We start from the raw sequence: 15,126 nt of genomic DNA, 5'->3' as shown, positions 1-15,126 counted from the left end.
CACATGTGTATTATAGGCAATGACGAGCTTGCAACCTATTTTGAAAAATTACGGTGGATGAACTTTCAAAAGTCAATGAGACATGAGGGCTCCAATGAAAGAGCTAATGATAACGTACGTCGGGGTGGATGTGCTTTTCGTTTTAAAAAAAAATGAATTTTTAACGATTTTTTAAAAAAACGTCCATAGGCTAACATGTTAGGCTGCTGACTCTGATCATGCTCTGACGATAGGGGGCGTTGTGAAATGAGACTAAACGGAGCCTTATGACTGCCTTACAGAAAACTACCCGGTAAAATCTCCCGGACAAAGAGCCACTAGAAAATTCACAGAAGGACAACCCAATAAAATCTCCTTAAAATGTTAACCAAATTGCCTCTCAGACGAGGAGCGCTTTTGCAGGGATTGTCCTCGGTTAGTATTTTTCGAAGGAAATAATTGTCGGTGGTTTCGAGTGAAGTATCAGCGATACATTTCATGAAGGAGATACTGAATAGTAGGTAAATTGTATGGGCTTGCTGTTTAGGGTGGACGTACTGTCATCTGAGTGGCTGCTTGGTGATATTTTACCTGGGGGTAATTATCCACAGAGGTTCTTTTCCGGGGATGGTTGTCCTAAAATAAATAGATAGATAAATTCTCGTTGCTGTTTTAAAATGTAGGTGCCTATATTTCTTATTATAATGAATATATGCTTCCGTTGTTTGTTTTTCTTCCTCTCTTTAGATCCCTCATTAGGAAAACGTTGACATATGTACAGTGGCAGAACCATACCTTTGATGTGCCATCTTGCCTTACAGCTGCAAGGTTGTCTCTTCCAGGCGTTATGATCGCAGTGAGATCTGTTGGCGAAAGACAGCTCTATATTGGCCTACCTGAACGGACGATTTTTTAATGTAATTATTTCTAGTGCTACTACATAAAATGAGTCGAAGATTACACTTGCGAAACGTGCGATAACTTAGATTGGGGTTCACTTTTTGTTTTCTTTTGACGTAATTGTTCTTTTATATATTGCAATGGCTTCATTTGACCATGCTTTTTCTCGAAACCTGCGGTGCTCTATTTGTTTATGCATATTGAGCGATCCAAAGGAATTACGTTGTTTGCACACGTTTTGCCAGAAATGTCTAACAAATATGCTAAGATGCAGTTCAAGTGTGAATGAGATAAAATGTGCGATCTGTCGAGAAACTACACATGTTTCAAACGGCAATATAGTGAATCTGCGAACAAATCTTCATCTAAAACTTCTTGTTGATAACATTATAAATCGTAGACAAATTTGTGACATGTGTGTAGAAGCGGGAAAGTCGATTAGAGCTATCAAGATATGTTATGAGTGTGGTAAAAACATGTGCAAAGATTGCCTCAAAAGGCATAATAAGTGGAAACCAAATCTCACCCACCAAGTGGTGAAGGTAGAAGATATCAGGGAGGGACGGGTAGTTCTTGAAAAAAAGTTTTCCTGCCAAGAAGAAGTACACAAATCAGATAAACTGGACGAAGTCTGTACTGATGTGTGTATTACGTGTAAGAAGCTCATATGTACGAGATGTCGGATGTTGTACCACGAGAGGAAAGGCCACACACTTCAAGATACGGGAGAATACATTGCTTTTATCAAAGCAAAGATTGAATCTATACAAGCCACTGGTAACGAGAAAGCTACAACCATGATGAGAGATGTGGCATTCGTTGAGAGGCAGACACAGCTTGTTAATGATTACATTAGTAGGAGGAAAAACTCCATCAACGAGATATGCCAAGAGTCAATCAATAAACTGAACGAGAGAACGACAGAACTGCACGCTCAGTTGGACACCTTAAGAGATGAGTTTTGTAGACAATTGGATGAAATCAAAATAGCTGATGAAAAGTTGGTTACGAATATCAAAAGCTCGGGTAAGTTGGCGGGTGATAGTTTGAATGCCCCACTAGAAGGAGATGTAGTCACAATTCATGACTTTCTGTCTAGTGAACTCGAAGATGCTGTAAAGAAAGGTAGAGATCACCCGCGGAGGGAGGGTGCCAATGATATAGCTGTACGCGCTGGCAATCTGATATTTGATGTTAATACTCGTGGTAATCAATTGCAAATCGGAAATTTGCGGTTCATTTCATGTGGGAAAGTACATAAGAGAGACCTCCCTACAAAAGATAGTCTCGAAGACATGACTGCAACACCAGATGGTGGTATGGCAGTGGGTTGCAATACAGGAGGAATACATATCTTTTTCATACGTGATGCCTTGGTTTCCGAGAGCTCATGCTGCCTCCATGATACCGTGCTTGAGGGAGTGAACGTCCGTTGTCTTGGGTTCTTATCCGATGGTCGGGGTGTAGTACTCGATTGCCTAAATACTATATCGGTAACTAGCACAGATCATAAGGTTATCCCTGGTATGAAGTTCGAGACCATAAATCACGAACAAGGGGGATTAAGCAGCGTTGCTATTGATAGCGACGATCAGATCTATGTCAGCTACATGAAAGCTCATAAGATCCAGGTATTCTCACCAGCAGGTGGGAAGGCGATAAGGGAGATACCATGCAATTGGTACACACCTGAGCAAATATTCTACTTGAAGGATAGATTGGTCATTAGAGATAGAGGCACAATATTTATTGTAAATTTCATAGGGAACATATTGCATACGATATCGAAGCGCAATGCATCGCCTTTCCCCACTGTTACCCATTCAGGTTCAATCCTGATTGCCTGGATAACGGACGGGAAGTTGGTCTCAATCGATATGTACACAGACACTATGAAGCATGTCCAGACTCTAGTCTCTAAATACAGAATTGATAAGACTGCGAGGCAATGGTACTGCCTGCAAGAGTTCAAGTCTGGTAATATTTCCCTGTGCTCTCCAGACACACTCTACACATGGGAAGTGTCAGATATTCCAGCTATCAATGACCCTTAATGCCAGTACTAGAATCCAACGCAGGCCCTTGGACAGGATTTATATATATATATATATATATATATATATATATATATATATGGAGGCCTCGTGTAGCTCGATGAGAGTGATCACCACCTTTGCACGTACGTTAAGAACCAACTGTATTATTCTGTTATTTTGTTAATTGTTGTAAAATAAGTTTGTTTCCATGCCACAGACGAGGGCCGTTTGATAAATAAAAATCGTTGTCGTTGTCATTGTGTGATCGATTGGTTTAATAGGTACACATTATGGACAAGAACAGGGAGAGGACGAGTAATGGGGGGGGGGGTGTTTCGTGTTTTTTTTTGTTAGTGAGCATGCTTGGTTTGCGACTAAAAATCTGGTACCCGGGTACCGCCCGATCAAAGATTCGAGTCTCGGTTTAAACAAATACCACAACTTTTTCCAGAAAATCAGTATTGATTAATTACTTAGATATGCACACGATAAAGTGGTGGATAAATTACGGCATGACTGTAGTCATCACTGTTTGCCAGCCAAAGGTGTGAAACAATGGTGATGATGAAATATCGGCGCGCGGATTTGTGATGGCTTCTTCAATGTACGTTTTAAGTCGTGCCCTGCTTAGCTGCTGCTCCAAAATAGCACCTGTAGATGGTAGCTAGGTGGAATGGGTCTTTAATATTAAAATTCGTTTATCGACACAGATGGCTCCAACAGGGAAACTTTATTTTAAACGTTTTAGGTAGAAAACCCACTATGAACAATAACGTGAACTATGGTCAAGGTTAAGACCCACAGAAGACCTCAGGAGCCCTAAAGTTGTTCCAAAGGGATCAGCAACTCTAGACAGTCAAGAGTACTGATTTAAAATATTTTCTGGGGTAATAGGAAGACAGAATACAATAATACATTGTGGGTATGAGGCTTTTTATAGCCAAATATGTCTCAGGTACCCACAAATCTTATTTTAAGGGCAAAAATATAAGATAACTGATACAAGAAATCAAACTATAGTTATATATTTAATTTCTACATACAAATGTAAATGTGTAATACTAAAGGTAATTGTTAATCCAACCAATACAACACAATTTCCGGGGCACCTGAGGGGCCCTGGGAGCCCTGAAGCTATTCATCGCAATCCAATAGGAAACGCGTGATAAAACGTGTTTTCTACCGACTGAAATATTAAAACATATATCATATGATGCGTTGAACCCATTGATGACGGCTGTGGATGATAAATTACATAGCTCGGACACCTACACAATTCATTACAATGCTTAAAGCCCCTCTAAAGTGTTGAGAGCCCCCCCCCCCCCAAAAAAAAAAAAAATGATTGCAAAATGTCACGTAAATTGTATCATAATGTGAAAGAGGATGTCATTTAAAGGTACCATGTCCCATTTGCAGGCCCAAAAAATGAGAAGGTTAAATTTCAACGGCATTTTAAAGATAATACTAATTTAGAACTTCCCTAAAAAAGGTGGGGCTCGAAAATGTCTTCAAGTGGGAAACTAACGACTACTAGTTGTCAAATCGACTTAGGAGCTATAGAGCCAATAAGTAATAGCCTTGATTTTCAGACCATTGTACCGAATGGTCATACGTTTTATGCTGCGCAAAGATTCAATCAGTTTAATTTTGCCCATCACAAGAAGTGGATTATTGATGTAGACAAATGTACCCTTTACAGCTCATTTTATGTACGTTATTACCAAAGAAGAAACAAAGCCAGTCAGTCACTCAATAGTGTCTGACAGTGAAGTCTAGCAAGTGAACGGGTTTCCTTGCTTAATTTGAATATTAGGACACTGCTAACGTTTAAATTTCAGATAGGACATACATGACATATTCATAATTCCTGCAAAGTTCTACAGAATCTGAGGTTGGCTGCAAAAGGGACGTAGTACCTTTAAGACACATCTCTGCAAGGATTTTCAAAACAAATGTGTTTGAAGTTGAATATTGAATTTTGAAATACAAAATTATGATTTTCTGCATACAACAGGCCACCGAAAAAAAATGTATTCTTTTATCAATATTTGTCTTCAAACACATTGGGGAGGGGGATCTTTGCGGAAGTGTAAATGACATCTTTGTAAAAAGTTTGCTAGATCCCTGCTGATCTCAGACCGCCACCGCCATCTCTTACGTGAAACGAGACCAACCATCTCACGACGCACTCTCCGCAACTCTCATCAGCTCAATATCCCCAAAATGAGAACAAAGCGTTACAGGTAGTCTCCCATTCCCCACTTCACATGAATATTGGATTCAAATCTGTAAATATTTTCACCCCGTATTATGGTTCAGATGTAATTTATTTCTTGTCATGCCAATTAACCAGATTTAATCGGATTTCGTAGTATAATTATAAAACTATAATCTGTAAGTAATCATAATTGTTATATTTTGTATTGCCATATCACTTATGATAATTATCTATATGGAAATATGTTTCTAAAAAAAATGTGAACTAGGTTGAAAAAAAGATTACTTATTATTTTGAAGTGTATGAACAAATTGAATATGACATTCAGAAAATAGCGACAACATATTTTACTATTTAAATGTTATAACTGAATAAATACAACATGTATTATTTTACGATTATTTGATATTAGTTTAGTTAATTAGAATAGTAATTAAAATGAAGATTGCCAAAGTATTGATTTCTTATATTGTTGTAGGTATTTATAATTTGTAAACTGAATTGAATGGGTCTTCGGACTTTTTATTCGGCATGTTTTTATTTGCAATAAACCCGAATTGAATCCTTCTTCACATTATGATAAAATTAAGTGAAATTTCGCCATCAACTTTTTTGCGATCTAAGTTATGTACGCGTATAACAGTTTAATTCTGCTTCTGAAGAAGATAGAAGACGTACATGGCGATGAAAATGTCAGTGATATATGTCAATATATTGGTTATAATGCATCATTTGATAATTGTACTCATTATTATTTTAAGCATTACTATCTGATATACTTTTTCATTGATTCTCATAGAAGGTTCGGATTACGATGTATATATTATTCAATTCATTGATATTATTTTCATCAGCGTCTGTAATTTAAAAGCAAGTTAGCAAACAAACAAACAAAAAAGCATATCTCACATTAACCAAAAGTCATATGTTAATAGAATTAAAACAAGTAATATTTGTTTTACTTTCGACTGCCTAATATTGTTAATTGTGTATACCGTAATACATTACCGATTATCTTACATATAATGTATATGTTTGTCTTTTTGTCCGATTATGTATGTATGTCTATTTTGTATAGTATAATCAAGAAAATTTTCCATACAATGACAATAAGTACAATGAAAAAAATTGAACTACTTCGACAAAGTGTGCTTTATCATATTTTATAAGGCCTGTCATGGAAGTTAGATAAGTAGGACGTTATGGAAAGATTGTAGGTATAATCAAAGAAAAAGGAAAAAATGTGTACAAAAAATAGGGAGAGCTCCGTGTTCATAATACGAATAAGGGGGAAATATTCTAGTTTTCTGGCATTTTTTATGTGGAATATCGTTATTACATGAGTTAAAGACGCTTTGATATTTACTAGTCATGGTAAACAATAAACACAAGTACTGATATATTAATAAAATAGTTTTCGATTATATGCCCTCAGAGGTTTGCATTCAGGAAAACAATAAAAACTGAAAGTGAGAAGATTAACATGGAGAAAGATTTGGTGCGAGAAACTATTAAAGATGGGAACTTCGAGAAAGTTTATGAGATATGAAAGGGGGTGAAGAAGGAAAGAAGGATGGGAAGTAGGTTAGAAAGAAGTAAAAAAAAAAAAAAAAAAAAAAAGAGGAGAGACAGACAGAGCAGAATAATGAGGGGGAGAGAGAGAGAGAGAGACATGAACAGAGAAAGAAAGAAAGACATGTAAACTACTCGCCCTGGTTTCCAGCATGTCTATTCGATTGTGTTTCGAGTCAAGTCATTGCCCCATTGAGAATGAGTCACTCTTCTTGTCCCTTCTTTCAGTTCGGCTTTGCAGCATTGAATATTCAGTCACTACTATCATAAATGTACTATCGCAACACTGCTTAAATGAATAAGTGTATCTTGAAACGCTTGGTAACGTATGTGTGTGGGTGTGCGTGGGTGTGAGTGTGGGGGTCTATTCGCTATTCATAAGGACCGCTATTCATAAGGTCCGCTATTCATAAGGACCGTTATTCATAACGTGTAAATTCCCGTACTTCCTGGTCCGCTATTCATAATGGCAAAAGAGGGTCACTATTCATAAAGAAATAAGGTTCGTTAATCGTAAGGACCGCTATTCATAACGTGAGATGAGGGTCGCTATTCATAATTCATATTAAGGGTCATTAATCATAAGGACCGCTATTCATAATATGAAATCAGGGTCGCTATTCATAATACGAAATAAGGTTCATTACTTATAAGGGTCGCTATTCATAACACGGGAAGAGGGTCGCTATTCATAATACGAAATGAGGGTCGCTATTCATGATAGGAGAAGAGGATCGCTATTCATAATAAGAGAAGAGGGTCGCTATTCATAATACGAAATGAGGGTCGCTATTCATAATAGGCGAAGAGGGTCGCTATTCATAATACGAAATGAGGTTCGCTATTCATAATAGGAGAAGAGGGTCGCTATTCATAATAGGAGAAGAGGATCGCTATTCATAATACGAAATGAGGTTCGCTATTCATAATAGGAGAAGAGGGTCGTTATTCATAATAGGAGGAGAGGGTCGCTATTCATAATAGGCGAAGAGGGTCGCTATTCATAATATGAAATGAGGTTCGCTATTCATAATAGGAGAAGAGGGTCGCTATTCATAATACGAAATGAGGTTCGCTATTCATAATGTAAAATTAGGGTCGCTATTCATAATACGAGAAGAGGGTCGCTATTCATAATAGGAGTAGAGGGTCGCTATTCATAAAACGAAATGAGGGTCGCTATTCATAATATGAAATGAGGGTCGCTATTCATAATACGAAATGAGGGTCGCTATTCATAATATGAGTAGAGGTTCGCTGTTCATAAGAGGAGTAGAGGTTCGCTGTTCATAATACGGAAAGAGGGTCGCTATTCATAATAGGAAATGATGGTCGCTATTCATCATATAGAGTTAGGGTCGCTATTCATAATAAGGAATGAGAGTCGCTATACAATATACATAATACGACTAGAGGTTCGCTATTCATAATACGAAATGAGGGTCGCTATTCATAATATGAAATGAGGGTCGCTATTCATAATATGAAATGAGGGTCGCTATTCATAATATGAGTAGAGGTTCGCTGTTCATAAGAGGAGTAGAGGTTCGCTGTTCATAATACGGAAAGAGGGTCGCTATTTATAATAGGAAATGAGGGTCGCTATTCATCATAGGACTAGAGGTTCGCTGTTCATAATAAGGAATGAGAGTCGCTATACATAATACGACTAGAGGTTCGGTATTCATAATACGAAATGAGAGTCGCTATTCATAATACGGTATAAGGGTTGCTATTCATAAAAAAATGTAAATTAAATGAGCAATAAACATCAGTAGGCGAAATAATGGATAGGAGATACCCCACGGCTGTAGCGTAGGCGGGAGGGGGCCATATGGCCCCGAATATTTGTAGAAAACATTTATTGAAAACATATTGAAAACATTTCTGAACAAAAGAAAAGAAAAAGGCGTGCCCCCCCCCCCCCCATCAGTCCGACCATTCGGCCTACCCTCCTTGCAGTATTTCCGTGGTACAAGTACATATTACTGACAATTCTCGTACAATTAGTTCATAGATGGCGTAGACTGTGTTTCACGGGGGGGGGGGGTGCGGTTGGGGTGTAGCAGTGTTGCCATCAGGGGGTTGATCTATCATGTCCCTTACCTTCAGCAAAGGATGGAAGCGACAAAAAGGGGGTTGTAGGCAGGGGCGTCGCTAGACTTTTTTCAGTTTCAGGGGGGGGGGTAAAGAGGCCACCGAATACCGACAAAAATAGCTACCATTTATATATTAACATATATATATATATGTTAATGCCAATGTCCCAACGTCTAAAAATTTAACCCTATAAATCCGGGGCCAGAAGCTAAATTATTTTCACCCCCCCCCCCCTTTGACGTTCCATTAAAATATTAGAGAAAGAAGACGATTCGTTGTACCGTTCACTACTCTTAATCCTTGTCTGAATTCATTTTCCCCCGTATAAGTGCCCTTCAAAGCTTATTTTGATCCCTCCCCTGTTGTTTTCTAGAACTTCCATGATGACCTCGTACATTGTATAATGCTTTACTTGCAGATGGTTTACCTAGTAAGACGCATGTGCTTGCTTGCATTGAGGTCAATTCAGGTCTTACATATTGATGAGCTGTTTGAAATTAAGTAAGAGGTATGCGCGTATTGGGGAATGTGGCTTGCTGCTCTACTTTTTTTTTAAACTTCCCACGACATGTAATGAGTGTTTAGTGTACATTATATGGGACGTACAGTGATAGATGGAAAGTTATTTCAGTATATTCGAAATGACTTTTAGGTAACTCCTTTTTCCTCCCACATCATCAACATTCATTCATTTCATTTCATCTACATTAGTTCATGAAATGCATTCAGAAAATGAAGAAAAAAAGAAACGAAAATAACCCGTTAAAGCGCGGAAGCTTTAAGCCCCAGTCCCATATAAAGCCGGACCAGCACGGACGAGCACGGACCACTCCGGACCATCCCGGACCATGGTCTGGGGTGATCCGGGATGGTCCGGGATGTTTTGTTCAAAAAAGTGTGATGCTTTTTAAAGCCCCAGTCCCATATAAAGCCGGACCAGCACGGACGAGCACGGACCACTCCGGACCATCCCGGACCATGGTCTGGGGTGATCCGGGATGGTCCGGGATGTTTTGTTCAAAAAAGTGTGATGCTTTAAAAGCTACAGTCCCATATACGTCCCGGACCGTCCCGGACCATCCCGGACCCCATCCGGGGTGATCCGGGATTCGGTCCGTGTTGACACCGTGTTGGCACCGGGGTGGTCCTGGATGGTCCTGGATGGTCCTGGATGGTCCTGGATGGTCCTGGGCGGTCAATAACTCACTCCCGGACTGCCACGGATCAACACGGACCGCCCCGGCGCCACTACGGATGACCCCGGACCCAGCACGGTGGCTACACGGATCACCCCGGATCAAACTATTGTCCCGGACTGTCCCGGACCACCCCGGCAGTTTTTGACCGTCAAAAACATCCGGGGTCGACTCCCGGACCGCCCAGGACCATCCAGGACCATCCAGGACCATCCAGGACCATCCAGGACCATCCAGGACCACCCCGGTGCCAACACGGTGTCAACACGGACCGAATCCCGGATCACCCCGGATGGGGTCCGGGATGGTCCGGGACGGTCCGGGACGTATATGGGACTGTCCCATATACGTCCCGGACCGTCCCGGACCATCCCGGACCCCATCCGGGATGATCCGGGATTCGGTCCGTGTTGACACCGTGTTGGCACCGGGGTGGTCCTGGATGGTCCTGGATGGTCCTGGGCGGTCAATAACTCACTCCCGGACTGCCACGGATCAACACGGACCGCCCCGGCGCCACTACGGATGACCCCGGACCCAGCACGGTGGCTACACGGATCACCCCGGATCAAACTATTGTCCCGGACCGTCCCGGACCACCCCGGCAGTTTTTGACCGTCAAAAACATCCGGGGTCGACTCCCGGACCGCCCAGGACCATCCAGGACCATCCAGGACCACCCAGGACCATCCAGGACCACCCCGGTGCCAACACGGTGTCAACACGGACCGAATCCCGGATCACCCCGGATGGGGTCCGGGATGGTCCGGGACGGTCCGGGACGTATATGGGACTGTAGCTTTAACGTTTCATTAAAATATTAGACAAAGAAGACGATTCGGACGATTCGGGCGACTCTTAATTATTGTCTGAATTCTCAAAAATGTTTCTTTATCCGATAAAAAGTCACACTTCGTAGGGGAAAAAAATTACCGACATAATACATCTCACCGACCTCAAACTTCTACATATATATAGTATACGAAGATCGAGCAAGAATACCGACACAGCGGACCCGATCTTTCTTGCTCCCTCGACGTGGCGACTCCAACAAACATACCCCTCTCTCTCTTTCTCTTTAATCTCCTTTTTCTTTTGCTCCTTTTCTTTCTTTTTTCTTCTTTTTCTTTCTTTCCTCTCTTCTCTTTCCTTTCTTTCCTTTCTTTTCCTTTTATTTTCTTTTCTTTCCCTTTCCCTCTCTTTTTTCCCTCCCCCTTTTCTCATTTTTCCCGACAGCAGCGCAATTTTACCGACAATATCTTGACAGGTGGGGTTATCGCACCCCACACCCCCCTTAGCAACGCCCCTGGTTGTAGAGAGTTAGATTATATACAATATTCAAGCTTTTCGTAAATATATAATATTGCACGATTTTGTTTTTCTCCTCATAAGTAAGGAAGTAAGATTTTCAAGATTTAAAGTCAAAGCTTGAGGATGTTTTATGATTCAAATGTTATTGATTTAAATTCTCAATTATGTTTATAACATTGGATAACAAATTTCAAACCTACAAGACAAATATTTAGGGCCATGTATCGCCTTGGGGGTGTCCTCCGTCCAATATTTCCATTTGTTATGAGCATTTTGGATATTGCTTAGGCCTATTTCATTTTATGAATAACAACCCTCATCCTGTATTATAAATAGCGACCCTCTACTCATATTATGAATAGTGACCCTATTATGAATAGCGACCCTAATTTCGTATTATGAATAGCAACCCTCTACTCCTATTATGAATAGCGACCCTCTTCTCCTATTATGAATAGCGACCCTCTTCTACTATTATGAATAGCGACCCTCTTCTCCTATTATGAATAACGACCCTCTTCTCCTATTATGAATAGCGAACCGCATTTCGTATTATGAATAGCGACCCTCTTCTCCTATTATGAATAGCGACCCTCTTCTCCTATTATGAATGGCGAACCTCATTTCGTATTATGAATTGCGACCCTCTTCTCCTATTATGAATAGCGAACCTCATTTCGAATTATGAATAGCGACCGTCTTCTCCTATTATGAATAGCGATCCTCTTCTCTTATTATGAATAGCGATCCTCTTCTCCTATTATGAATAGCGAACCTCATTTCGTATTATGAATAGCGACCCTCTTCTCCTATTATGAATAGCGACCCCGATTTTGCATTATGAATAGCGACCCTCTTCTCGTATTATGAATACCGACCCTCTTCTCTGATTATGAATAGCGGTCCTTATGAATAATGAACCTTATGAATAATGACCCTTTTCTCCAATTATGAAAAGCGGTCCTTATGAATAGCGGTCCTTATGAATAACGGACCTTACGTATAGCGACATTGACTGTATGGGTGGGGTAGGGCAGCTGCTACTTTAAAACGCTTAGTTAGCCTGGTTTATACTCCCTTATGACAATTTGTTTAACCATGTGTATGAAAATGAATGAACATATAAATAATGAATGAACGAAATTCGAAGTAAAGTGAAATTAATGTATATTTACAATGCGTTTTCTTTGTAAATGGGAATTCATTACCTCGTTAAGATGGGAATTTATCAAATGAGAAATAGATTTAGGCTAAACTAGTGTGCTGAATTCGAAGCACTGAACAAGGTTTTTAGGGAAGAGCATTTAAACTAGGTTTTATGGAACGTTGATGCATCTTTTTAATTATTTTTGTCTGGTTTAAAAAAAATTATGTGTTTGGCAAGGGTTGATGATAATGCAATGTTCTTGTAAGGCCTAAAATAAAAACTTGTTGTATTGCCCTTTGCGACCGACCCAAAAATCTGAACATCTACGGTCGGCATTTAATTTATTTTTTTTTTAACCGTTTTTTAGAATCTATTTATTATTGAATAATAAAATATGTATTTTGTTTGTTTAAATGGGATAGCAAGTTTTACAGGTAGCTGAAAAACGACTTCGTCAGCTGGGAAGCACAGAGTGTTGTCTCAATACAACATTGCAAACCATGGATTATTATGAGGTGCAAAAGATATGGATGGAATGATGACGCTGAAACTACGTGTATTAAAGCATTACAAACTGAGAAATATCAGCCAAAGGAGGGCGGGAAAAAATAATAATAATAATAATAATGGCCCAAAGAGGGCGACGAAAAAAAAGTTTAAACAAAAAAACTTTCCAACCGACCGACCCATGTTTTGTCACCTAAAGGGCAATACAACAAGTTTTTATTTTAGGCCTAATGGGTCGGTAGGTTGAATGAGTCTTTATTTTAATAGAGCTGTTTATATATACTCCTTTCAGTGGGTATATGTCTTACAATATGTAGAAAATTGATCAGAATTATTTCTTAAACATAAAAAACATGTAAATACAAAATAATGTACATTATAAAACACAAAGGAATACATACATAAAAAGAAAAACAATTACGTGCCAAAAGGGGAAATAAGATGATAAAACAGTATGTAAAGGGGGACAAAAGGAATGTTGATTGTCAGGGTTAATCCCTAAAATAATCATATCACATTGTAAACATTGTCAAACAAAGAGGGAGTGCGGTCATTGGAATATTACCAGTACTAAGTTACGAATAGAATTGAATATTTAACAATAAGTGTCTTTTCTTGTTAAAGCTTTGGAATGATTGAGAGTTTGTGATGTCATGGAGATTTGGCCTCTGTACCCCAAAACTTGTCGGCGATCCGTAGTTTGTTTTCGGCAAGTTTTAAAGTTCAAGTGCTTTCTCTACCAATGTATTTTGAGGTCAATTCTTGTAGCCTCAATGTAAGTTCATCGATTCTTTTAAAATCTTTCTCGATCCTCATTTTGAAGAATTTCTAGAAGATCTTTTTTTCGCGGGGAAGGAGCTACGGGGAAGGGGATATGGGGAGCTGGGGTCTTACAATCAGTTTTTACATGGTCCTCGCATAAATTCATCAATAATCAAGATTCCTTTTTTGGGGGGAGGGGGTGCTTGAGCTCCCAAACTTTCTATAGAACAGCTACGACTTGAAGGTGAGGAAAATCGGCAACTAGATTCCCCCTCCACACACACACACGCACACACACGCACACACACACACACACACACACACATACACGCATAAAGTTACTGAATAATCAATGCTGCAAGGCAATGAAAGTTGCTGTGAAAGTTTAGCTTTTTACTTTAACGGATAAAAGGGACAAGAAGGATGAATCATTCCCGATGACTCGAATCACAATCAAATAGACTTGCTAGAAAACAGGGCAAGTAGATTCTATGGTTTTCTTTCTCAATTCATCTCTCTCTCTCGATCTCGATCTCGATCTCTCTCCCTCTCATTATCCTGCTTTTTCTCTCTCCTCTTTTTGACTTCTTTCTAACCTACTTCCCCTCCCACTTTCCTTTTTCACACCCTTCCCTACCTCATAATCTTTCTCGAATTTTCCCTCTTTAATAGTTTCTCGCACCAAATCTCTCTCCAAGTTGATCTTTTCACTTTCACTTTTCATTGTTTTCTTGAATGCGAACCTTTGAGGGCAAACAAGCACAAGACTGTTTAACAGGGACAATTAATCAATTCTTACCTTCGGTCCCACATCTAGTCATATTATAATCGAACACTGTTTTATTAATATATCATTACTTGTGTGTATTGTTTACCATGAATAGTAAATGTCAAAGCGTCTTTAACTCATGTAATAACGATTTTCCACATAAAACACACCAACAAATTTGTATATTTTTCCCTTATCCATATGTACACGAAGCTCTCCCTATTTATTATACCTACAATATTTCCATAACGTCCTACTTATCTAACTTTCATGACAGGCCTTATAAGATATGATAAAGCACACTTTGTCGAATTAGTTCAATTCTTTTCATTGTATTTATTTGATTTGATTTGATTTGATTTATTGGTTTATCGATTTATTGTCCTTATACGGAAAGTTTTCTTGTTTACACTTACTATACAAAATAGACATATATACGCAATCGAACAAAAAGACAAACAGATATATGTAAAGATAATCGGTAACATAATTATGGTATACACAATAACAATCATTAGGCAGTCGAAAGTAAAACAATATTCATTGCTTTAATTTTATTATCATATGAATTGTGGTAAATGTGAGATATGCATTCTTTGTTTGTTTGTTTGCTAACTTGCTTTAAA

Source organism: Strongylocentrotus purpuratus, unplaced genomic scaffold, assembly GCF_000002235.5.
Source record: "Strongylocentrotus purpuratus isolate Spur 01 unplaced genomic scaffold, Spur_5.0 spur5_scaffold_2, whole genome shotgun sequence".
Taxonomy (NCBI): Eukaryota; Metazoa; Echinodermata; class Echinoidea; order Camarodonta; family Strongylocentrotidae; genus Strongylocentrotus; species Strongylocentrotus purpuratus.
The sequence above is the reverse complement of the archived record's forward strand: the minus strand, read 5'-3'. Positions refer to the sequence as shown.